The sequence below is a fragment of the Felis catus genome, chromosome B1 (assembly GCF_018350175.1).
Source record: "Felis catus isolate Fca126 chromosome B1, F.catus_Fca126_mat1.0, whole genome shotgun sequence".
In the NCBI taxonomy this organism is placed as follows: Eukaryota; Metazoa; Chordata; class Mammalia; order Carnivora; family Felidae; genus Felis; species Felis catus.
Window position 1 is genome coordinate 16,743,724 of NC_058371.1, and position 23,710 is coordinate 16,767,433.

General features: G+C 42.3%; 1 long non-coding RNA gene across 1 annotated transcript in view; it reads left to right on the plus strand.

The window, feature by feature from the left end:
- The window catches only part of LOC111560096, a 268,612-nt gene that overhangs the window by 238,438 nt on the left and 6,464 nt on the right, over window positions 1-23,710 (plus strand). The window contains exons 4-6 of the long non-coding RNA XR_002741620.2: window positions 1,723-1,844; window positions 1,994-2,189; window positions 4,125-4,197. This is a non-coding gene — a long non-coding RNA (uncharacterized LOC111560096). The remainder of the gene's footprint in view (window positions 1-1,722; window positions 1,845-1,993; window positions 2,190-4,124; window positions 4,198-23,710) is intronic.

Genomic DNA, 23,710 nt, shown 5'->3' on the forward strand with positions numbered 1-23,710 from the left:
TAGCTCTTCGGTATCCTGGCTGCCCGGGCTTTAGAAAATGTCTTCTTCAATGATCGCTCTGTTCTTGTAGAGCAGAAAAAGGACTTTACGCCTTCGGTTTGTGAGTGATTAAAAACCCGCCCCCTCTTTGAGAAAGAGTAGTTGCCCTGGACAACCACCTGTGCTAAAAGCATTGAGCTCTGTACCTCATACATTTTGCAAGATGCTAGTCATATTGAGTGGGGCCAGGATATAGGTAGAGCCCTTGTCAACAACTGTCCAGGGCCGAAAAAGATGCACAACTTTTCTTCCATGTTTTGCCCCTAACATGGCTATTGTTGAACTCAGAAAGCCTGTACATTCCCAGAAATAAATAAAGAATATACCTTAAACTATCATAAAGATATGATTACATATCTTTACTATCATATCTTTACTATCATAAAGATATGGTATTTACAACTTTATTTACAAACTGATGTTTTTTTTTTTTTAATTGACACCCCGTGCAAGAACGTAGAGGAAAATTTTGAGTAACAGAAACCCTCCTAATGCAGAGCCTGGCGCGTATCGAGAGATGATTACTAAATGAACAAACCCATTTGGTGTACTATAATTCAAAACTTTTAGTACATTTACTATAGTAGCAGAAGCCATATACTCAATGCTGCCACAGGCAACAGATTCCTGTAAGTATCCCCAGGGCACTTTTCAGAATTATAATTTCTCCCATTTCTTATATTCTGATATACCCTCTTATTTTTTATTTTATTTTTTTTATTAAAAGTAAAAAAAAATTGGGGTGCCTGGGTGGCTCAGTTGGTTAAGCGACTGACTTCAGCTCAGGTCATGATCTCGCGGTCCGTGAGTTTGAGCCTTGCGTCAGGCTCTGTGCTGACAGCTCAGAGCTGGGAGCCTGCTTCGGATTCTGGGTCTCCCCGTCTCTCTGTCCCTCCCCTGCTCGTGCTCTCTCTCTCTCTCTCTCAAACATAAATAAATGTTAAAAAAAATTTAAGTTTCTTTATTTTGAGAGAGACAGAGGCAGTGTGAGCAAGGGAGGGACAGAGAGAGAGAGATTCCCCAGCAGACTTTGTGCAGACGCGGGGTTCGAACTCACGAAACTGAGATTATGACCTGAGCTGAAACCAAGAGTCAGATGCTTAACCAACTGAGCCACCCAAGTGCGCCCTGATATACCCTCTTATAAAGGCATGGCCTCTAAGTTACTATTCACCACGTCCTATCACTCAGTCAGGCTGGAACAAAAAATAGGTTGAGAACTGGTGCTTTAGGCTTATTTCCATATGTCCACAGACCTCATTAACACCTTTTGGTCCCAAACTGATGTTTGCAGAGCTGGGTACTATTCTGTCTTTATTGAGGATTATAGTCGTTTTTCATAGACAAAAAGTGACCATAGTCGCCGTATTCAAATCCAGCCAAAACCCAAACCAAACAAACAAAAACAGAAGTACCTCTCTACCAAGCACCACTGTATTTACAGGGACAATAAGGGCAAACATTTTAATTTGGGTCCGCTCCAGAAAACTCCGCTCAGCTAGTTGTTTCTGTAGTATGTTCCCAGGTTTTGATTTTGCTGTAGGTTTCCGGAGATTTCCTTGAATTCAGGAAGAACCTTGAGAAAGAAATGGATTTCCTCACCTGAGTTGCATTTCAGATTGAATTTTTAGGCTCTCGGGGCGTACCCTCTATGATACATTACTCTGCTCACCGCTCTTTCAGGTTGTTCCATTCCGACTGCTTCTAAAATCCATCCCAAACCCTAAATGCAGAGGCAAATGGACTCAAATCCTGGGTGTCTGGGAAGAATCGGGAGCAGTCTCCTACCAGCACTGCATGTTCTGGTGGTTTTCCTTTTTTATTTGCATTAATACGAAAACAGTGCTTTAAATTATTCGCCACCAAGCGAATTCCCGCTCCGGGAAGCTGTGATCTGTATGATCTCTTGTTCTCTAGCTACTCCCTACCCCTTCCCCCCTTCTCCCCGCTACAGGTCCTTAGCGATCATGAGGGTCCCCATGCTCTAAAGATAAGTGATGGGAGTAGGCTGGTGGAAGCAAACTGCCCAAACGGAAGGGGAAGTGTGAACACACGAGCCGTGGAACAGCTCCTGCTGTCAGCGTACGTGTGGTGACCCTGGGTCTGGCTTCCCATCTGAGTGTCATCCTGAACTTGAAGACCACAGGGAGGTAAATGGCGCTTCACATATGCTTGGGGTTTTAGATAAACGATACCAGCCGTCACAACCATTCAGGGAGGCAGGTGTTAGAAGGCTAATTTTATGAGTGAATACGTTGAAGCTGGAAGACATGAAATCACTTTTCCAAAGACTTACAGGATGAAGTACCGATCCATTCCCCAAATACATAATGCAGAACCAGAACGTGTGTTACCCTAGTATTCTTTGAGTCACAATTTTGTCTTCTTTTACATCACATACAGGATTCCTACCACACCCCAAATGTGTGCAGCGCACGGGAGTGCAGTCCGAATGGCGACCCTAGTCAGCCTCATAATCTTTCATTCTTGTTCTTGTAAAAGAGAAAGATAAGAGGGGTACATTAAATGAGATATATCTCCTGTCCGCTTGTGGGGGAGAAATATGCAAGCCTAATTTTCTTGTGTGAGATAGAAAGCAAGCGTCAGGATTTCCTTCTCTGTATTATATTTGTAAAATTTCTGAAACCGTCTTTTACCTAGAGGCACATGGTATTATGATGCCATCAGACAAGGAGTAGAAACATGGAGAGTGTACCAGAAAAAAAAAATTCTTTTTTGAGGGAGCTGACACCTAGGAGCCCTGAGCAAGGTCTAAGAAGGAAAAGGAAGGAATTTTTTTATTTTTTTATTTATTTTATTTATTTAATTTATTTATTTATTTTTTTGTATTTTCTAAGATGAAGGCAAGACTGTGGAGTCTGGTTTGTATCTAGGGTTTTTTTTCACGCTCTCACTGACTTCATTACTATTAATTGAGGCATAATTAGCAGGGGTCTAGGACTGTTGGTAAATCTTTCAGTAAGCACCAAATAGGTGGAAAGAGAACTAGAGATCTATTATTGAGATGTTAGTATAGGATTCAACCATCTGCACTACTGAGACTTATTTCTGCATAAGAGTTTAAGAAAATAATCTCCGAAATAAAATACCCAGTACATAAATAATCCATCACAGTCTTTAAATAGGTGATTATACTAAAGAGTGTGACAAGCGTTTTTTGGTTTTGTTTTATTCCAAACAGGAACGATCAGATGTGAGGAAGTTAAGAGGGGGAGAGTTAAGGAAGAGCGTAGAAACCTGAGCTGAGCACTAGTTGGTCAGCAAGGATGTTGGGGGCATAGAGGACGTTCCAGGTAGAGACAAATGTATAGGGAAAAATATTAGTGGTAACAGTTTTTGTTTTGAAGTTTAGCTGCAAAATGCAATGGCTCCCTTTTAATTTGGAATCTCTTTAATTATATAAGGCCACTGAAGTCGACATATTGAAATTTCTTTGCCTCATCTTCTTTGGGGGAGGGGGGTGTCTGCGCCCCCCCGCCCCCCCCCCCCAAGCATCTTGCTGTAGCGGCTAAGATGCTCATACACTGTGAGCCTGAACCTCTGGCTACAGCCAACTGTTTCTGGAAATGGCAGCTGTTCCAAGCTAGGCCTTGCTGCTGTAATTTACGTCTGAGGTACTAATTTGGCATTTGGACGTTTTATTTTTCTTGTCGCTCGAGGTAACCTATGGTCGATTGTTAAGAGATGACAAGGCACTGCCGTTTGCGGAACACATCGCTGTGTTTCAGTAGAATAAAGCGGGTCGACGATGAATCTAAATTTGGAGCTCGAAGACTGTATTCCCAAACAGATCATCTTGAGGAGAGAGATGTACAGCTAGAAATTCGTGTGGTGGCTGCAGAAATCCCACACCCTCAGAAAGAGAAATGAAGAAGCTGCTTAGAGAGAAAGAGAGAAAGACATTGCTAGTGTCTGAATCCAAACTTGTCCTCGGTGCCGTGAAACTCTCCCATAAGATTCAAATGTTTCCTACTAGTTTCTAACCATATGACAGTGGATTTCTCGTACTTAAAGTAGGAACACACCATAAAGACTATAATCTCTATCTCTACATACACATTTAGATGCTGATGGAACGAGGACCGTGGTCTCGTAGTTGATCACCTCTGCAAAAATCAAAAGGGATTATCCATTTCGGTAAGAATTAGCACTTAGTTTTTCCTCACGATACACTCTCACGTTCTCTGGAGGAATTTAGGGGATAATGCTGTTTTCAGACTAACAAGTACGGCGCTCCCTCTCTGAGGGCCTCATGCAGAGTTCCTTTAGGGACGTGTCAACGGTAACTTACCTTCAGCTACACAACCCAGGCGTGTGAGGCAGATAAAGCTTTTGCTTCGACACTTGACGTGGCCACACACATTCATCTATCTGGGGGGCCAGCATTATGGTTGTCCCCATGTTTATGAAGTGCACCTCAGAAGAACACACGACATGGGCGCCTGGGTGGCTCAGTCGGTTGAGCGTCCGACTTCGGCTCAGGTCACGATCTCGCGGTCCATGAGTTCGAGCCCCGCGTCGGGCTCTGGGCTGATGGCTCAGAGCCTGGAGCCCGCTTCGCATTCTGTGTCTCCCCCTCTCTCTGCCCCTTCCCCGCTCATGCTCTGTCTCTCTCTGTCTCTCAAAAATGAATAAACGTTAAAAAAAAAATTAAAAAAAAAAAAAGAAGAACACACAACAAACATAAGCACTCAACACAGAGAGCACTAGATTTTATTCAGCACTTGAGATCCCTGGAGGGAAATGTCATTTCGTTAGGAGGCTTCTTGGCTGCTAATCAAGGGCTTTTCATTTCCTTAAGCACATTGATCTGGTAACAACTTTCCTTCTGAAAAACACACCATTGAGGAGAGCACTTTCTGAAAGCACACTCAGAGAGGTCTGCTTTTCTTTGGAAAAACACTGAAAAATCATCAGGAATCCAAGCAGAATGGGAGCCAAAGTCTGCACCCAGAGTCTGATGAGATGTGAGTACTCACACTAAACCCTTCCCGGGTCTCAATGCCCCGGAAAGCTCTCCTTCACCACCACCGTCACCTGCTGAATCAGCACAACTTGCTGCTGTAATTGACATCGGACATACTAGTCTAGTGCAGCGTGAAGACGCCATTTTCATTTAGTTCCTTGAAGTGAACCATGACTGATTGTCAAAAGACGATAAGGCACGGCCTTGGTTGTTGGGTTTGTGGAAAGAGTGGCTCTATTTTAATGAAAACTTTATCTCTGTGATTTTCAGCACGTAGTCGGTGCTCAATCAATGTAAGCCACATATACATCTGCATTGTAGATTATAATACAATACCTCCACTCAAATTTAACAAGTATAAAATTCAAACAAACACTAGGATACGTGTCAATGCCATTCTTCCATTCCTTTGGGTTTACTCTTTTCGTCCAAAGTCCAACTTAAATCATGCATCTTAACCAGGACGTTCCTACTGGAGAATGAGAAGCCGTGTTAGGAAGGAGAAAGGTCGTGGGTTTCAGGGCCAGGCAGGATTCTAATTCCATTTCCACACGCCTGTGTGACCATTGAGGTTTAGCTTCCTTCCAGGTAAAAATCCCAGTAATACCATCTGACTACGATTCAAAATTGTGGCCAGCGATAGATAGGATTATGAAATAATATGCCTCGGTTGCCCCTGGCTTGTAGAAGACACGCAATACGAGTCACTTCTTTCTTCCTCTCACCCCTCCCTTTTAGTCACTCCACTGTCTTGCCTTCAGCTAAAAGCTTTGTGAGATTTGTAAATCTCTCAGCGTTTTCATCAGCGCCAAATCCCCTCTAGCCACTTTCTGTTAGCATCACAGATGAAAATACTCTTTTTTTTTTAACTACCTATTTTCATACTTCATATTCTCACCCCCTCCCCCACATTCTCCCTTAGGTAGCAGAAATGAACATAATATGGTCAAACCAGGTGCTTTGCATTCGTTGTGGGGTGTAGATCGCCATTTGACATACTTCCTTTTTACCAGATCCATAAATGGCCTTTGGGCTAAGGTTGCTGTAAACACTGAAACCAGTCTCTTAGGCAAGTCGGTGTTTCAAAGCGTGCCGTAAGGGAGAGACGCAGAAAACATTTTAAAGAAGCCCACCTTGCCCACCATGTAATAACATCACAATCTACTTTTACAAAACAAAAATATGAACACATTTTTTAATTTTAATTTTAAACAAAAATCTGAACACATTTTTACCTAAGGAATTAATTGGCTTCAGGAATCTACTGTATGCGATAGCTGGAGAAAATCCGAAATGTATAATAAAAAAATCATCTTTCCTTGTGATAACTTGCTCTGTTTCTTACAACAAAAGCAAAAGAGGCTAAGAACATTAAGAGGATTCTAAATATTTATTTACAACAGTCTCCAGTGGTGCCTTGAAAGTACTAATTATTGATTAGTTCCTCTAAACCCTTTAAAATGTTGTCATTATTGGGGCGGGGGGCACCTGGGTGGCTTAGTTGGTTAGGCTACCAACTTTTGATTTTGGCTCAGGTTCAGGTCATGATCGTGCAGTTCATGGGTTCGAGCCCTGCCTCAGGGTCTGTGCTGACAGCTGGGAACCTCCTTGGGATTCCATCTCTCTCCCTCTCTATCTGCCCTTCCCCCACTATTGCGCGCACGCTCTCTCTTTCTCAAAATGAACCAATAAACTTAAAAAAATTGTTTAAAGTTTAAAAAATTTTTGTCATTATGGGGATTAACTTTGGTGAACCCAAAAGAACAGTGGAAAACAAAGTCTTCAGTCGAGAAAACTAAAGAAGTTAAATTCATTCTGCAAATGGACTACGGCTTTCTTAGGGTTCCTTAAGGTGGGAAATAAACACCTCCAGTGGCCATTTTTTCACCACGGGGTAACGGTCAGATCTTTCAACAGGGTACACCTCATCCTCTAATGCTCTGTCCACGCTTGCCTCTCTCTTCTCACCTCTTAATCCACCCCCCTCATGCTTCCCAGGCTCTGTGCAATGCCTCAACCTGCTGGACTATTTTTTTTTTTAAGTTCATTTATTTATTTTTGACAGAGAGAGAGAGACAGAGCACGAGCAGGGGAGGGACAGAGAGAGAGGGAGACACAGAATCCGAAGCAGGCTCCAGGCTCTGAGCTGTCAGCACAGAGCCTGACATGGGGCTTGAACTCAGGAACTGGGAGCTCATGACCCAAACCGAAGTCAGGAACCACCCCGGCGCTCCTGGACTATTTTATAACTCCTGCCTTTCCTGACCTTGCTTTCTTGCTAGGAATGCCCGTTCCTTCTCTGCAGGTGCACTCTCTTCTTCCCCTGCAAAGCATTTCCTAAACCTCCCCCCATCCCCATGGAAAATCGGCCACTTCCTCTGGTTTGGGCACTGCTCTTTCCTGCACATACTGTATTCTTAACCCCATACCATATATTACTCTGGCTGATTTACCTATCAGTCCTCTCTAGGAGACTGTAAGTTACCTGAACCCAGGGGCCATCTTTGCATTCTCAGTGCCTGGTGCCTAATAGGTGACGATTAAAAGATGGGGGAGTAAATAGAAAGATATAGTAGGAGAAGACCTGGAAGGAAGGCGTGTGGATAGTGAACGAAACGTAAGACGCCGGTGGCTATGATTTCCAAGAACAGGTGCTTGGAGATAGTGAGCAGGTAAAAAAACAAATACTGTGAGTTATTTAGAGAGATGAGTGGTAGGTAAAAAATGGTAACTGAGTTTTTGTCATTTGAACCATATGTTAAAGATTCTTCCATAATTGAATAACTTTTTTTCTTTTTTCTATTTAACTTTGGAGGCTGCTTGAAGGTGGTCCGTAAATAAGGTACCTGTGTAAGCACCGGTAGGTTCCGGGAAACTTTCTACCGTGAACGCGATATGAAACGGAATTACATACAAAAAGCGAGCAAATGGGGACTGAGAAGAACAAGAGAGAGAGGATGCACTTGTTACTTCAGAAAACAGTGGTTGAATCTCTATAAATCACCAGCCCCATAGTACGCACGGGAGAAACAAGGCTGCCGTTGTTCCAGCACGGGGGAAGACAGACAAGTAAACAAATATGCAAATCTATAGGCAATAATTTCAGATTATTCAGTGAGGAGTATCATGAAGATAATAAAGGGTGCCTTGTGATAAGACCACAATCCAAAGATTACTTTAGTCCTTGGATTTGGCTGCTTAGAAGAAATCCTCTAAGGAGTGCACATTTATGCTGAGACCTCAGTGGCCAAGAAAGCCATGAGAACATCTAGGAGGAGAATGTTCTGGGCAGATGGGATGTGTCTGGGTCCTTGAGGTCAGAGGGAGTTCAGAGTCCTTGAGAAACTAAGAGACGGCTGGTGTCACAGAGTGCAGAGTTGGAGGAAAACGGATTCACGTGATGAGGCCGGAGAGATAGAAGGTGACTGATGCAGTGCCTTACCTGTCATGGAAAGGAACCTGGATTTCATGACTGCAGGATTTTAATTAAATAAGTGAAAAGCGGTCTGATTTATCAAGAACACTCTGCCTGCTGTGTGGGTTTTTGATAACAGGAGAACATTTGGAAGAAGGGCAAAGACAACGATAGTCCAGGTGAGAGAGGACAGTGGATTGATTGGGCAGGTGCTGGTGGCAGAGGGGAGAAAAATTAAAACCACAGGGATTAACTGGGTAGAGAGAATGAAGAGAACATAATTTCTAGACATACTTTATAAATGTGAGAGAAAACGTGTGTGAGGGAGAGAGAGACATGGAGAGACAAAGATGGACAGACAGAAATGGAGAGACAGAGGGAGACAGAGAGAGATACACACACACACACACCACACACACACACACAGGGAGAGAGGGAGAAAGAAAGAGAAAGGAAGAGAGAAGGAGAGTGGGGGAGAGGAATTGCGCATGTGCAGCATGGAGACAGGCTAGGAGCCTGGCAGTGACTACAGATTAGATCTGAGGAGGCCAGATTATGCAGAGCCTGGAGGCCTCTAGGCCATGGTATAGCATTTAAATTCTCTGAAAAGCAATGAAGAATGGCTACTGGTAGGTTTCAGGCAGGGCAGTGACATAAGAAATTTGACTTTGAACAACTTTGCTTTTGTGTGCCTCTCCTGAAGACAGCTGACTGGAGGGTCACCAGAGGTCGGGCTCACCGTCATGGCGGGAGAGCCTGCTAAGTTCCTCTCCTCAACAGAAAGTTCACCGAGATCCCTCATGTGGCCCACATCACTGCTTGCCTACTGTGGGACTACCTGTGCGGGGCTCTTGCCTCCCTTGCTAAGTTCTTTGTGCCTTGAAGGTAGCAGCTGATGTGATTCATTTTTAAAACACCTAGCAAGGCCCCAACAGTATCTTACACATAATATGCAAGGAAACAGATTTCTTGAATGAATGTTCCATGTTATAGGATTATTTTGGCTCAGAGACGAGGCCTGGGAGCTCTGCCTTTTCTTCCTCTGGCCTCATTCCCTTCTCCCCCTTGTGGCGAGGGGGTGTCTTCCCTCCTCACATACACCTGCCACCTTCTGAATAGGTGATTAAGCGTGGGCATAATGACAATTGGGAAGCTGGTAAAATTCATCTTGGGTACCCCCCTACCCTTTCAGAACCCTGTGGACTCCTTCCTGCAGGTCCCCTGCTCAGTGGTCTGGTGTCGGCCTCCATATGCCCCCTCATCCCTGCCAATGCCAGTGCCCTGCACACCAGGCCAGTGGTGAGATGGGACAAAGAGAGTGCTGGAAAGCTCTCAAGTACCTTAAATTATCTGTTATCCCAACGTGTTCAATGCCGATTAGGCTAACCGCATAATCCCTCCACGCGGTATTTGCATTTTTACGATAGGATAAGCAAGGCATTAAAAAATTTACAAAGGACACTGGGCTAGGTTAAGAATGGTAGGATCTGCCTTCTTTCGGCAACGTGTATAGTCTGAATGACAATAGACCTTATCAAGTGCCTGTATGCGTCAGGCAATGTGCTGGTTCCTGAGGAGTTAAGAATAATATGCAGTCCTATGAGGATATTTTAACTCATTGAGGAGGACAGATGAGTGAGTAGACAATCACAGTACAGTGCAGAGTCCTATCCTCATTTCGGTCTGGAACTTATCACTATTTGCCACCCACCATCCAAGCAGGTTTAACTCATAAACTAAAGACCTCACGTTAAATGTACCGATTTCGTATCCGTTTGGGGTTAAGTGATTTCATAGATTAGTTTAAGAACATTCGTGCCGTGGCATAAAATTATTACACTTATTCAGGGTTCAGGTTTTCTATCTTGCCAGCCCCCTTAAATTCATTTATCATCCCTCCTCTTGCTTAGGATCGAACCTCTAATCAGTTTGAATGGTATTTTTGTGGTTTCTAAGTAGAAGAGAGTCCCGCGTGGGACGTGTCGCCTACAAAGAGAAGGATCAGCTTATCCATCATCCTTGTTAACCTGTCAGATGTTATGCCTGTGAATTAAATGTGACCTCTTCATTATAGCGCTTTTATTTTCTCCCCATTTTAGTCGTATTTAGAAGGAGGTGTTTTCCACAATACTGGTTTCTTTAATTTTTCAGCTGTGAAATAAAGCATACAAAGAAGAGAAATGTCTCTACCAGAACACAAGTGATCATTTCCAAAGACTTAAATGCAAGCCTCACATGTTTCCCATCCTATTTATTTTGCCCCACAAGATAAGGCGAGGCACGCAGCGGCTAGCTCTTGCATTATAGTTAATTTTAACTCCCATATCAATAAGCAGATGCCTTTCCAAGTTATAAAAAGTATGCCGTTATTATCAACCGGAGAGAATGAGGTCATTGTTCTCATAATACTATAAAAAGCCAGAAGGGTGAAAACATATTTCAAGGAAAAAAAAAAAAAAAAAAACAACACACCTCATCCAACCAACAAATACCTTTGAGGTAAAGAATATCACCTTGAATTTCCCCCCCAAGAAAGCATTAGATGCAAGGAAAGATATTGAAAGCCCAAATGGATGTGGTCTCTCAGACATGGAAGGATTATTTTATGTTACATTTATTTCCTGGTTCTCTGCTTTTTACTTCTATGGTAAGACTTTTTACGTGTGGATTTGCAGACTCTTCTACAAAGTGGAAAAATTAGGATAGAAATATCCCGGTTGAAATTTGGATTTTTATCACATTGGAAGATTTGAAGTCATCACCCTGTCGCTAGATTTGTTGAATCAAATTAAGTTCTAAGAATTTGGGAAGTGGGGGCAGGTAAGGAATTGGTTAACAGTTTCCCAAAAGAAAGTGACTTGATGGGGGCCAATAGAATGACCTGTAGAAAGTGGGTTGTATGTAGTGAGAACGGGAGGTAAAGATTAATAGAAGTTGGCACATAACGGGAGACATTAAAGTGGTTGTTTTAGGATATAAATCTTCACTTTGCCCTTGCCCAGCCCGTATTCTTACAACTTTGCGAGCCCCCCAAATGAATGCTTAGCTTCGACGTGACTTTGGGCGTCTTTCTGTTCTGTGTTGTCCTGTCTTTGATGTGGCTGCCGAAATGGAACAATTTAGATTTCCCTTGAATATTAAAAGAGAATAATTCACTTACGTTTAATTATCAGCCTCCAACTCAAGTGGCTGCAACGTCAAAGACACAGTGACAGTAGTGAACGGACCAACCCGGTCTCCTGCTCAGGGGCCACAGAGGGCATCTGACTCACTCCTTCTACTGTTCTCCTCCCTGTTCTTCCACCCTGTGCCCCTGGCATTCCCACTCCTCACCAAGACCCAGTAGTTACCTTAACTGTTGGAAATAGTCCTCTTTGCTGAAGTGTCCTATACAAATCCCGGACCTAAAATCAGCAGACTAACTGCTTCTGTCTCCCGAGACCCAGTAAAAAAAAAAAAAAAAATTCTGAGGAAAAAAAAAAATATACACACACACACACACACACACACACACACACACACACACATAAATTGGGAACAGAATTTAAAATGGTGCTACAGCTTGATGTGAGACCAGAACCAGAGGTTATGGTAGAGAAGACTAGAGACAAATATAAAGGATTTGAAGTAGAAGGAAACATCTAGAAGCTAAAGTAGAAGGATGCTGAAAATTTCCTTAGTGGGTGAATAATTCGTTTAGTAAGGATGCTGCTGGAAATAGGGTATTGTAAAATGTTCAATGTTCCCATTGCAGAATGTAGTATGCCCTCAGAATATATCCTCATATATATATAAAATAACCCAGAATGTATATGTATATGTATATGTATATGTATATGTATATGTATATGTATATGTATATTATATATTCATTCTAATTCATTCTAATTCATTCTACCATAACATCTGGTTCTGGTCTCAAGTCAAACTGCAGCACCATTTTAAATTCTGCTCCCAAGTTTTATTAGATACCCTAATGCAAGACTTCTCTCTCTTTCCTGATAAACACTATCTTTTAGTTTATCTTACACAGAGTGCTGAGATTTTTATTTTAGTGACGAAACAGGTTTAGCTCTGAAGTACACACAGTCCACCAACCGGTTTCAAACACGATTTAACTAGGCTTTTTGCCATGTGTCTTCTTGAACTCTTACCCAGGAAATGCAGGTCATAATTCGTGCAAACTGCCAAGGGAAATTCCAGAAGACCTCAAAAATGTAGTCATATCTGACGGGATTTTCTTGTTGCTGTTGTTGTTGTTGTTTAATCCCTGTATTGGTTTCTGTATTTAAAAGATCCCTGTCACCAGCCAGTTGTAAGAGAGTGACAACTCTTACCGGCGGGTGGCTGGGGCAAGTTGGTGTTGGGTGAGTACCAGCTTGGAGACTGAACAGCCTGTGTTCCTGGCCTCACAGCAAACAAACCATGTGCAGTGTTTACCCGGAAGCCCAAAAGGAGTGCTTGCTCCAAATCGAGTTCCATGTCAGTTCTAATTCACTTAATCCAATTGTTAATAATAACACTTAAAATAAAATAAAATATTTTACATTGGAAATAGGTTTGAGTTAAAGAGAACTGCCCTTCTGGGATGCAGTAATGCACTCATACACATAGCCTCCCTTTAAAACACATTCAGTTTATAAGGGCCATGAACCGGATTCAAGGGCATGATTTTCTTTCTCCTACTTTTTGTCCCCTCATTCATCGTAGAGGTAACAACACATTCGGTTAGCTTGCTTTACATAAATTGAGGTTGCTCGGTTTTAATGCATTTAGTTCAAGGCATTTTTAAAAATTATTTGCAGGTGGAGCAGAGTCAGGTTTGTTTGTTTTTTCATTTTCCCTTCCTCCTCCCCTTTTCTCAAGATTCTTAACTCTAATCTGTATACACATTTTTGCATGTTTTGTTTCCCATCTTGACAGTTGGCTAGAAACCTCAGTAAAAGAGGCAGACTCCTGCCATCTCAGAATTTATTTTATTACTAGTGCTCTACCCTGCACTTTCAGCTTCGATAAATGTACATTCCCTAATCTGGATTATTTATTTCAGCTAGTTGTTTATTTCAACGTCAGAATTTCAGAATTGCCGGAATGAAGGCAGGACGCCGAGGTCTGAGAAAATAATACCGGCAGTGCTCTAATGAGAAGAGGTATCATTCAAGTGTAATGCAGGGCACATTAAAATATTGAAGCTTGTTTTAAAGATCAAGATAGTACTTTCTATTAGCAAAGAGTTAATGAATTTTTGTCAATGGATCCAGACTCTGAATGAAGCCAGAATGATCCCTATTCATCTGATAAGATACACAGGCACAAATAGAGCTAAAAAGGTGCGAAGGTCAGAGGAAACTTCGAGTCATGGTTATGAGATTTCCGTTTGCAAATCTTTCCTTTCCCCTAGACACAATGTTATAGGTCAGAATCTTGGCGAATATCATCTCCAAGAAGTCAAGTGGGGAGGAATGATCACATTCCTCCTTTGTTTAAGTCCAACTTAAATTTGATTTCGACCATCGGACCGTCAAGAGTTGAAACCTTAGTCACTATCAGAGGTTTTTTCTTTTGAGCCACATCCCCATCAGGCATAGTTCTGGTATCTTTCCAGGCTCAGAGGTATGGAGAAGAGGCCCCAGGCACAAGTGCAAATGCCGTCCATTATCTGACCTCTCTGTATCACCTCCAGCTCTGGGGACTTTACTGCTTGTTGCCATGTTTGGCTCCGGAAGACCCTGGCAAAGTTGGGGTAGGGTATTCCTTGAGGGGGCACCACGCACCCAACTCTCTGCGGGCCCATCAACTAAATCCACAGGCTACTCGCAGGAAAAATACCACCCCCTCTATCTCATCTGTTAGGAAATCTCTCTCTCAGAGGCCTTCTGAAGCCAAATCCTTTCGCCCTTGCCTAATCTCAACTCATTTAAGCTGCTATAAAAGACAGGAAACTCCAGTAACATTTACTCGGAAGTCAGAGGAATGGAGAAGAGAAGAGTAGCACAGAGTAGTTTGTTTCCCAAGGGTGGAAAAAGGACCCTTCTACTTTCTATAGTTCTAAACCCTAAACTCTTTGGAAAAAGACATTCCTGCAGGGGAGAGAGGTATGGAGGGAGAAAGAGAGAGAACATAGCCATGTTGATATTTCAGCAAATTACCTCAGCACTATTTAAGATCTTCGCCAAGTGACATCTTTTGTGTACTATTATCTATCGTAATTTTTTAAATGTTGACCCCTTTCTATAAAGCTTGCTTAGTGGAAGAGAGAAAAGCTAAAGGTATGTGGCAAAATTCAGTGGCAGAGAAATTGTGTCCATGACCAGAAGGATGTTGCACTGTGTCACATAACTACGAGAGAGTCTCCCTTCTGAACCAATAGAGAAAAATCCCTTGTCTTGGGCAGTGTCTGGACAATTTGTCAGATACAAATCTGATGTTCATTCAAGACAGGTCAGGATGTTTTGCTGTAAGTACAAAGTGATAAAGACAAAAATCCTCTAGGCTTGAATCTAGAGGAGAAGCAATGCTGATTTGATGGAGCAGAAAAGTCACAACAAAATTCCGGATGCTCAGACTATTAGGAAATAATTTGCTTCTGGTTATGAATAAGTGGGGAAAAAGTAGACCAGCATACAGGGGAAGGGCGGGGATCTCATCCAAGAGCCAGGGGCTCTACCAGGCCGACGGTTTTCTGCTCTAAACAGCGCACTTTAAATTTTTTTTTTCCAACGTTTATTTATTTTTGGGACAGAGAGAGACAGCATGAACGGGGGAGGGCCAGAGAGAGAGGGAGACACAGAATCGGAAACAGGCTCCAGGCTCTGAGCCATCAGCCCAGAGCCCGACGCGGGGCTCGAACTCACGGACCGCGAGATCATGACCTGGCTGAAGTCGGACGCTTAACCGACTGCGCCACCCAGGCGCCCCTAAACAGCGCACTTTAAGAACAGAGATGATGTACATGATTGATAGAAAACGTTTTTCTGATCCGATTTACCGAAGGTCTGCATTCGTATTCTCAGGTTATTCATTTGATCGCTAGGAGAGGTGCAAATAACTGCAGCTTAAACAAATTCAAGGTTTGGATTTTTTCTATCAAGAAGAGTAAGTAGGCAAATGAAGACCTTCCATGATCCTAGCTTTGTGCTTTCCCACCCTTACAATCGGACCGCATACCTGGCTCAGAGAGGGTTGTGCCACAGCCCCAGCTTTCATGTGCACATTGCGGGCAGGGAAAAGGAGAAGGCAGGAAGGACAAGAAGGCACGTGCCAACATTTCTTGAAGCCCCATGCTGTTGACGCCTGGTGGCACGTCATTGACCCAAACTGGATGCCACAGATGCTGAGAAATGTAGTTCTAACTCGGGCATGTTGTCACTGGGGTTCTGTTAGTAAGAAGGGCAATTGGATATTGGGTGGATAAGTTGGAGGGACTTCCATAGTCACCAGGCAGGGAAGAAGTCTCATGGATCCATGGGCTTGGAAATTGAGCCTCGTTTCTGCTTTTGACTCTGCACATTTAGCACATTTCCCCCCCCACAAAATGAAGGAGATCCTTTTTTTAGTTCTGGGAGAATCGGTTTCTTTGAGGAATCATTTAAATGTGTCAGTTACTTTATTAACATTTTCTTCAACTAAAAGATAACCGTAAAACATAAAACCCACTAATCTCTTTATGTCCATAAGCCTCTGCGGAATAAAGAGCTGAAACATCTTACTTAGGAAGACTTTCAACGAACTGTATGGTACATCAGATACGAAATGATCACAACAGCTGGCCGCTACAAGAAGTTCCACGATTAAAACAGTACATTTCAAACGAGTCGGGCCATTGCATGCTCTAAACTGCTGCTTCCCTCTGCCTTTTAAGTGAGGAAAATATAATTGTCATTACAGAGTGTCCTTATGGATGCCCATTAGTCAGAGATCTCACGCAAAGGGACATCAGTAAAAAGTTGGGTTCCCTACCTGGGGGAGTTGCAAGCCACGTGCAGTCTTCAGGAGATGACAAGTGCCCGCAGGGCAGCATAGTCTTTCCTGGCTGCCCCAGCCTCTCACAGAAAACCCTTCGCTCTCAGAGCCCTGTCTCTCTTCTTCTCATGACCTACCGGAGGCTTCCCCACTCTTTATCCCAACAAAGGAGACTCATTCAAAATAATCGGAAGCCACAACCACTCTCCTAGTATTATGTTTCAAACTGTTTGTCTCTGATCCCGTGTGAACTTTGATCACAGGAGCTGTGTCTCTAATGAGACCAAACTGATGGCAGCACCCGAAAACCCTGCCCAGCACGTTTCTGAGGTCGGCATAGACAGATGCTGCACTGATCACTCAGGGAGAACCACACACGCTCCGTGCTTGGCTTTCTCACGTGCCTTCTGTGGTGAATTACCACCACCTTTCCAAAGGTTTTGGATAACGATTGTTGCCAGGCAAATCCTGGGACCCAGGCCTTTTTGGAAAGTTTTACGAATCCACTTCGGTTGAGGTGATGCTCTCGGTTGGAAGGCGTTTAACGCTGTTGTCCCATTTATAGATGCAGTGTTAATCAAGGACTTGGTTTTCTAAATATTCCCATGAACATTAAGGAAAGAAGCCTTAGTCATTCATTTAAACTTTCTGAGCATCTGTTAAGACGCCATCACCGCGTTAGGGTTGGAGGAAAAAAGCTTAAGTGACATTGGTCATTCTCTCTCTCCTTTTTTCAACTTCTTTTCATATGCACAACGGTGACTACCAAACTCTTGAGTACACGTAGGAACTCAAAAGAAATAATTTCCCAAATTGGAAGTTCATGCAGCATATGAAAACCAGGAGACATCACCCCAGATCTGCTAGAACGGTTATCATAAAAGATACAAGAGATAACAAGTGTGGGGGAGGATGTGGAGGAAAGGGAACCCTCGTGCATTGTCGGTGGGAATGCAAATTGGAACAGCCACCTCGAAGACTGGATGGAGGGCCCTCGAAAAAAGTAAAAATAGAACGACCAAATGGTCCGGCCATCCCCGCTTGTGGGTGATTGTCTGAAGGAAATGAGAACAGAAGAGATAGCTGCACTTGAAATGTTTAGATTCTTAAGACCTGCAGGTAATGGTTTCCCCTGACAGAGGTTCTGAATCTCCTTTGTTTCACTGCCTTTACTGCTCTGAGGCGTGGGGGTTATGGCGGCGACTGCTGGGTAGGCAGGTGTTCCTGCAGTGAGTAAGGTCCCCTCTCTTCCTAGGCAAGGCTCTCCTGGAGGTGATGGCTGCAGACAGGGTTGAGCTTCTGGGATGGCAGACATTTTCCCACCAGAGTCACTCTGTCAGGGAAAGGCAGCTCCCCTCCGATGCACCAGAATACCTTGATAAATGTCAGCTCTTTGTGACTGATGACAGAATCTGATTTATGTGTAGATGCGACCCATCTCTCTCAGGGTAACGTCGGTCTCTCGTGTTGTACTGCTCATCAGAGCAAGCCATATGGAATTTCTTTGGGGAAATGCTGAAATTAGCATCGGTTTACTCTTAAACCTTTTATCTAAAATGTGTCATAGATTTTTAAAAACATATCAAGATGGTGTCTTGCTTCATTTGTGTATTCTGATGGGACTCTTTAATAGAACTTCTGGTTTGATTTATATTGGGGGATAGATACAAGGGAGGGAAGAGAAATCCAATGACTCCTTCTGCGGGCAACTCTTATCAGAGAAGCATAAGCTACAGTACATGCAGTTAATTTGGGAAATTGGTGCTTGATTTAGAACATTGAAGATCTATCTGGGCTCTGTCTGTTAGTAAAGGCATGACCCTGGGCCAGTCACATAAATAGCCCCAGCCTCTGTTTTCCTTCATCTGTGCAAGGAGGATAACAATATCCGCTGCCTAAATCTGTGAGAATTTCACAAAATGTGCATATATACATGCGTGTGCTTGGAATACAGTAAATACCAGCAAATGACCAATGATGATGACAATGAAGAATGATGATGATGATAAGTAAAAGCATCCTACAGGGATGGGGGGCTCAGTCAGTTATGCGACCGACTTTGGCTCAAGTCATGGTCTCGTGTTCATGAGTTCAAGCCCCACGTGGGGCTCTCTGCTATCAGTGCAAGCCCACTTCAGAGCCTCTGTTCCCCTCTCTCGGCCCCTCCCCTGCTCACACTCTCTCATTCTCAAAAATAAATACACATTAAAAAAAATCCTGCCAGCTTTCAGGAAAGTATTTTCTTTCTGTTTTAGATTGTTAGATGCTTCAAATGGGAAACGTGCCACTAAGACATTGCTTGTCTTTTACTTTGTCTATGCAGCCAGAGCCTAAAATGAAGATCATTTTTGGATTAATTTCAGGAAGAGAAGGAGGGAAGAAGGTGGGAGGAGCAGAGAAAGGGGAGAAGAGTGGGGAAGGGGAGAGGGGAGAAGAGAAAGGAACCTCTCTGCCTCTCTCAGGCACTTCTATGTTGTTCCACAGAAGTGGGTAACAAAAGCCTTGCTCCCATGCTGGGAGGGGAGGGAGGGAGGGGGCTCTTTCTACCCAACAGTTGCCTCTTTTCAGGAGCACAGTGGCTGACCTGACCGCTCACATCTTCGCAGTCCTTGCTTATCTCTAGTTGTGGGTGATTCTATGGTAAGAATCACTGGTAGACTTGGTGGTAAATTGATGATACATGAGCTTGACACATGCATTTTATTCATTACCATATGCCCACTGTTGAGCCGTAGGATCTGGCATATGGAGGACCCAATAAATATTGGCTAAAAGAATGAATAGATAAATCAGTGCTATTATAAAGTGAATTCTATATAAAAAAAAAATCACACACACATACACACACACACACACACACACACACACACCCCACACAAATTGTTTTCACCCCAAACAATTCACCCAAAGAAGGACTTATGGAGTGGTGTAGCTCTTCCCTCATTATGGAAGTCATCAGTTTGTATGTTGCAATGACTGTATTTTTTAAATGTTCTTGGGGAGCCTGGGTGGCTCAATCAGTTAAGCGTCCAACTCTTGATTTAAGCTCAGGTCATGATCTCATGGTTCATGAGATTGAGCTCCATGTTGGGTTCTGTGCTGATAGTGCAGAGCCTGCTTGAGATTCTCTCTCTGCCCATCCCCTGCTCTTGCTCTCTCTCTCTCTCTCTCTCTCTCAAAATAAATAAATAAACTTAAAAAAAATAAAGTGTTCTTGAATCTTCTCTGATAGACTGAATTCCAGAAGCATATAGCTGTCTTTCACATTATGTGAGCTTATGGAAATGGACATAGAGAAATATGTTAATAATACCTGCTCCTAGGTTTTTCCTCCCCTGAATGGCAGCTGTCCATAAATTCTGTCTTGCTTTTTGAATTTCCAACTGATTCCAGTATAAATCTAGTTGAATAAGAAATGTCTTAATGCTATAGCATAAGATACCTACATTTTTAATAGTTTTAGTTATGTTTCCAACTAAACTTGGAAATTGAAAAAGCTTGACCCAGAAAAGGAAGTTTAAAGTCATAATTCAGAAATTTAGAGAAATGAATATCTCTTTATCTCTGTTGCTAGGTGCTGATCACAAGAAGGGGCGAATCACATTATAGTGATTATAATCTCTTCTTTTGTATAAAAGTAAATATGTTAGAGAAAGACTGGAGTTTAAAGCACTTTTGTGCTCATAATTTATTTTGTATATCTCTCCTATAGATTGCTTAAAACTACGATTTTAAAATAATTTGTTCCTTAAAATAAGGTATAAAAAATAGACTTTTTTTTTGAGAGAGAGAGAGAGAGAGAAAAGAGAGCGTTCGCACACGTGCGAGCAGGGGAGAGGCAGAAGGAGAGGGAGAGAGAGAATGTTAAGCAGGCTCAGATTTGTCAGCACAGAGTCCTGACTTGGGGCTCGATATCAGGACCATGAGATCATGACCTGAGCCAAAATCAAGAGACAGACGCTAAACCGATGAGCTACTCAGGTGCCCCAAGGAATAGAGTTTTTAAACCAAATTATGTAATTGTTCTCTTAAGAAGAATTATTAATATACAAACATAAAAACATACTATATTCTTAACAATTTTATACAAATTAAGCAGTTCTCCCCTTAAATATAATGTATAGAAACTTCTATGTAAAGCTTTGCTTAGTTTATATCAAACATTAATTTTAATACTAAAACAGTGTGTTAACTTCAGTAATGGAAGAGCATCCTGTAACCCTTTATTCTGCAATTTCACTCCCTATACTTGATCCAATTTCACTCCCTATACTTCAGTAATAGAAGAGCATCCTAGAACCCTTTATTCTGCAATTTCACTCCCTATACTTGATCCCAAAGATACAGGATTTATCTGCCATGATGTCCATCATATTGCTTGCAATGATGAAAAAAAAAAATAAGGCGATCTGAGAAAACAAGGGGTTGATTGAACAAACTACAGTTCAGTGAGACGGTGGAATACGACGCCTCCACGGAAACACTATTGTTGAGAAAATGTTTAATAATGTAGAAAACGTGGCTACATTATTTTCGGCGTAAAACACTCACACGATGATTCTACCTTTGTGAGAAAGTTCACGTGTCAATGTAAAGAGAGACGATAAAAAGATATACCCCAAACTATGAACTTTAGTTTTGCGTAAGTAGTGGAATTATAAGAATCTGTTCATTAGATCATAATTTGTTGTTGTTGTTGTTCAGCACCTGGGATAGGATAGTTTTACCTATTTATGATTTTTAGATTTCTTTTGCTTCTTGCAATTAAAAAATGCACTTTTAAGGACCTGCGTAAGTTAAGCAGGCGGCTTTAGGGCCAAGGCATTCTCTACTCCCATTTTTCCGAACACATTCATCTATCACTATTTTTAGGTAGTTTTTATAAAGGAGCTAATTATAGATAAATTCTGCTGTATCTATCTTTAAGTATTTCAACAATTGTTTTCCATTATTTTTTGACATTCAACTTCCATTATTTGTCTTTGGCTGTAATTGTGTGAATGACCTCGCCACTAAAATAGAGACAAGGCCATTTATTTGATTCCAAAGTTCTATGGTTATTATCACTTTTTGCCCTACTTTTTTTTTTCCATGTTACAGAATATAGTGTTTAACATAATGCTTCGCAAGTGCAAATACTCATATTTTTTAAAGGGCTCGATCTTTTAAAATCGTTTTTGTTTAATTTTTTTAACGTTTATTCTTGAGAGAGAGAGCACACGTGCACGCCTCAGCAGAGGAGGGGCAGAGAGAGAGGGAGACACGGAATCCGAAGCAGGCTCCAGGCTCCGAGCTGTCAGCACAGAGCCCGACGCGGGGCTCGAACTCACAAACTGTGAGATCATGACCTGAGCTGAAGTCAGATGCTCAACCGACTGAGCCACCCGGGCGCCCCTGAAGGGCTAGATCTTTTCATTCTTGTTCCTGAATACCTGGTTGAAGGGAATCAGGTTCATCATGAAAGCAGAGGGGCAATTCAGAGAAAATCGGGGGAGGCAGTCATTTGGAATAACCTAGAACTGCTCTCACCAGGAAGTTTATGCCGAGCTACTTGCTCTATAATCTCAACTCTAAGGTTAAAAATCTCTTCCAGCTAAAGTAAAACGAAATAAAACATACCAACAAATAAAAACAACAACAACAACAAAAACCTCTTTTGTAGCTTTTTGGAGGCGTTTAAATTCTCCTGGTTAATCTGTGCCACTCTGTAACTGAGTGAATCCTCACGTTAAGGATAGTAGTCGAAGCACAGTTAACAGAATTGCTTTTCTTTTTTCTTTGTTTAGTTAAAAAAATATTCTATTTTCTCCTTTAACATCACCAACAATAAAGAGACAGAGAAAACAAATATGAAAATCGCCCTCTGAGCCTCTGCCCTCAAGCCTTCTTCTCTCCAGAGGCAAACACCATGCGCAGGCATGCATGAATTATCCTCCTGGGTTCAGCTATATGCTTGCTCTGTCCACGTAGAGTGACACATTGGTACACATTGGTAGCTGTTGCTTCGTTTATCATAAATGGCATCCTAGTGTCGGTATTATCTCTTGGCTTGTCTTTTTTTTTTTAATTTGTTTTAATGTTTATTTCTGAGACAGAGAGAGACAGAGCACGAACAGGGGAGGGGCAGAGAGAGGGGGAGGCACAGAATCCGAAGCAGGCTCCAGGCTCTGAGCGGTCAGCACAGAGCCTGACGCGGGGCTCGAACTCACAGACCGTGAGATCATGACCTGAGCCGAAGTCGGACGCTTAAACGACTGAGCCACCCAGGCGCCCCTGGTCTTTTTTCTTTGGATAACATGACTTGCAGGCCTTTTATTTATTTATTTATTTTTAATGACCTCAGTATATACAAATCTATCTTGTTTAAAAACCTTGCATAGTATGTCATAATATGGAGTTGGTATACCGTAATTCACCATTTCCCAACCCACTGGTGGTCATCTGTGTTCTTTTCAGGTTTTCTCCCTGGCAAACAAACAATTCTGAATATTTCGTATTCTTCATACAACTTTTGACATGGGTGTGAAGTCCCCGGGTATGACAGAATCCTAGAAGAATTGCAGTAACTTTCGTTTTAAGGTTTCAACATTTTACACACTTAAACTTTGATCTTTACTGGTAAAATGTCTTCACCCTCAAAAGGGGATTTGCTAATTTATACTTCCACCGAGGCTGGAAGGAGTTAGCTGTCCGTAGGTGTGTATGTCTCTGGGACCTTTTGTTTTATCACTGAGTACGTTCATTCTATATTTGAAAGGAACGTGTTTTGTGTTTTGTAGTTAATAGATAGTGTTATATTAGTTTCAGGTGTATAATATAGTGATTCAGCACTTCTATATATCACTCAGTGCTCATCGTGATAAGTATACTCTTAATCCCCTTGACCCATTTCACCCGTCCCCCGCCCCCCCTTTGGTAACCATCTGTTTGTTCTCTATTGTTAAGAGTCTCTTTTTTACCCTTTACTCGCTTGTTTTGTTTCTGAAATTCCACAAATGAGTGAAATCATATGGTATCTGTCTTTCTCTGACCCATTTTGCTCAGCGTGATACCTTCTAGATCCCCACCCATGTTGTTGCAAACAGCAAGATTTCATTCTTTTGTAATGGCTGAATAGTATCCCATTGTATGAAACCACATCTTCTTTATCCGTTCAACTATCATCGGACACTTGGGCTCCTTACATAATTTGGCTATTGTAAATGAAAGCCTTGGTTTTAATATGTCCAGCAGTGTTTCTAAAAGAGACAAGGGTTATCACTGGTCAGCTTTCAGATCTGGTCCCATTCTAAATGAGCCCTCTTTCC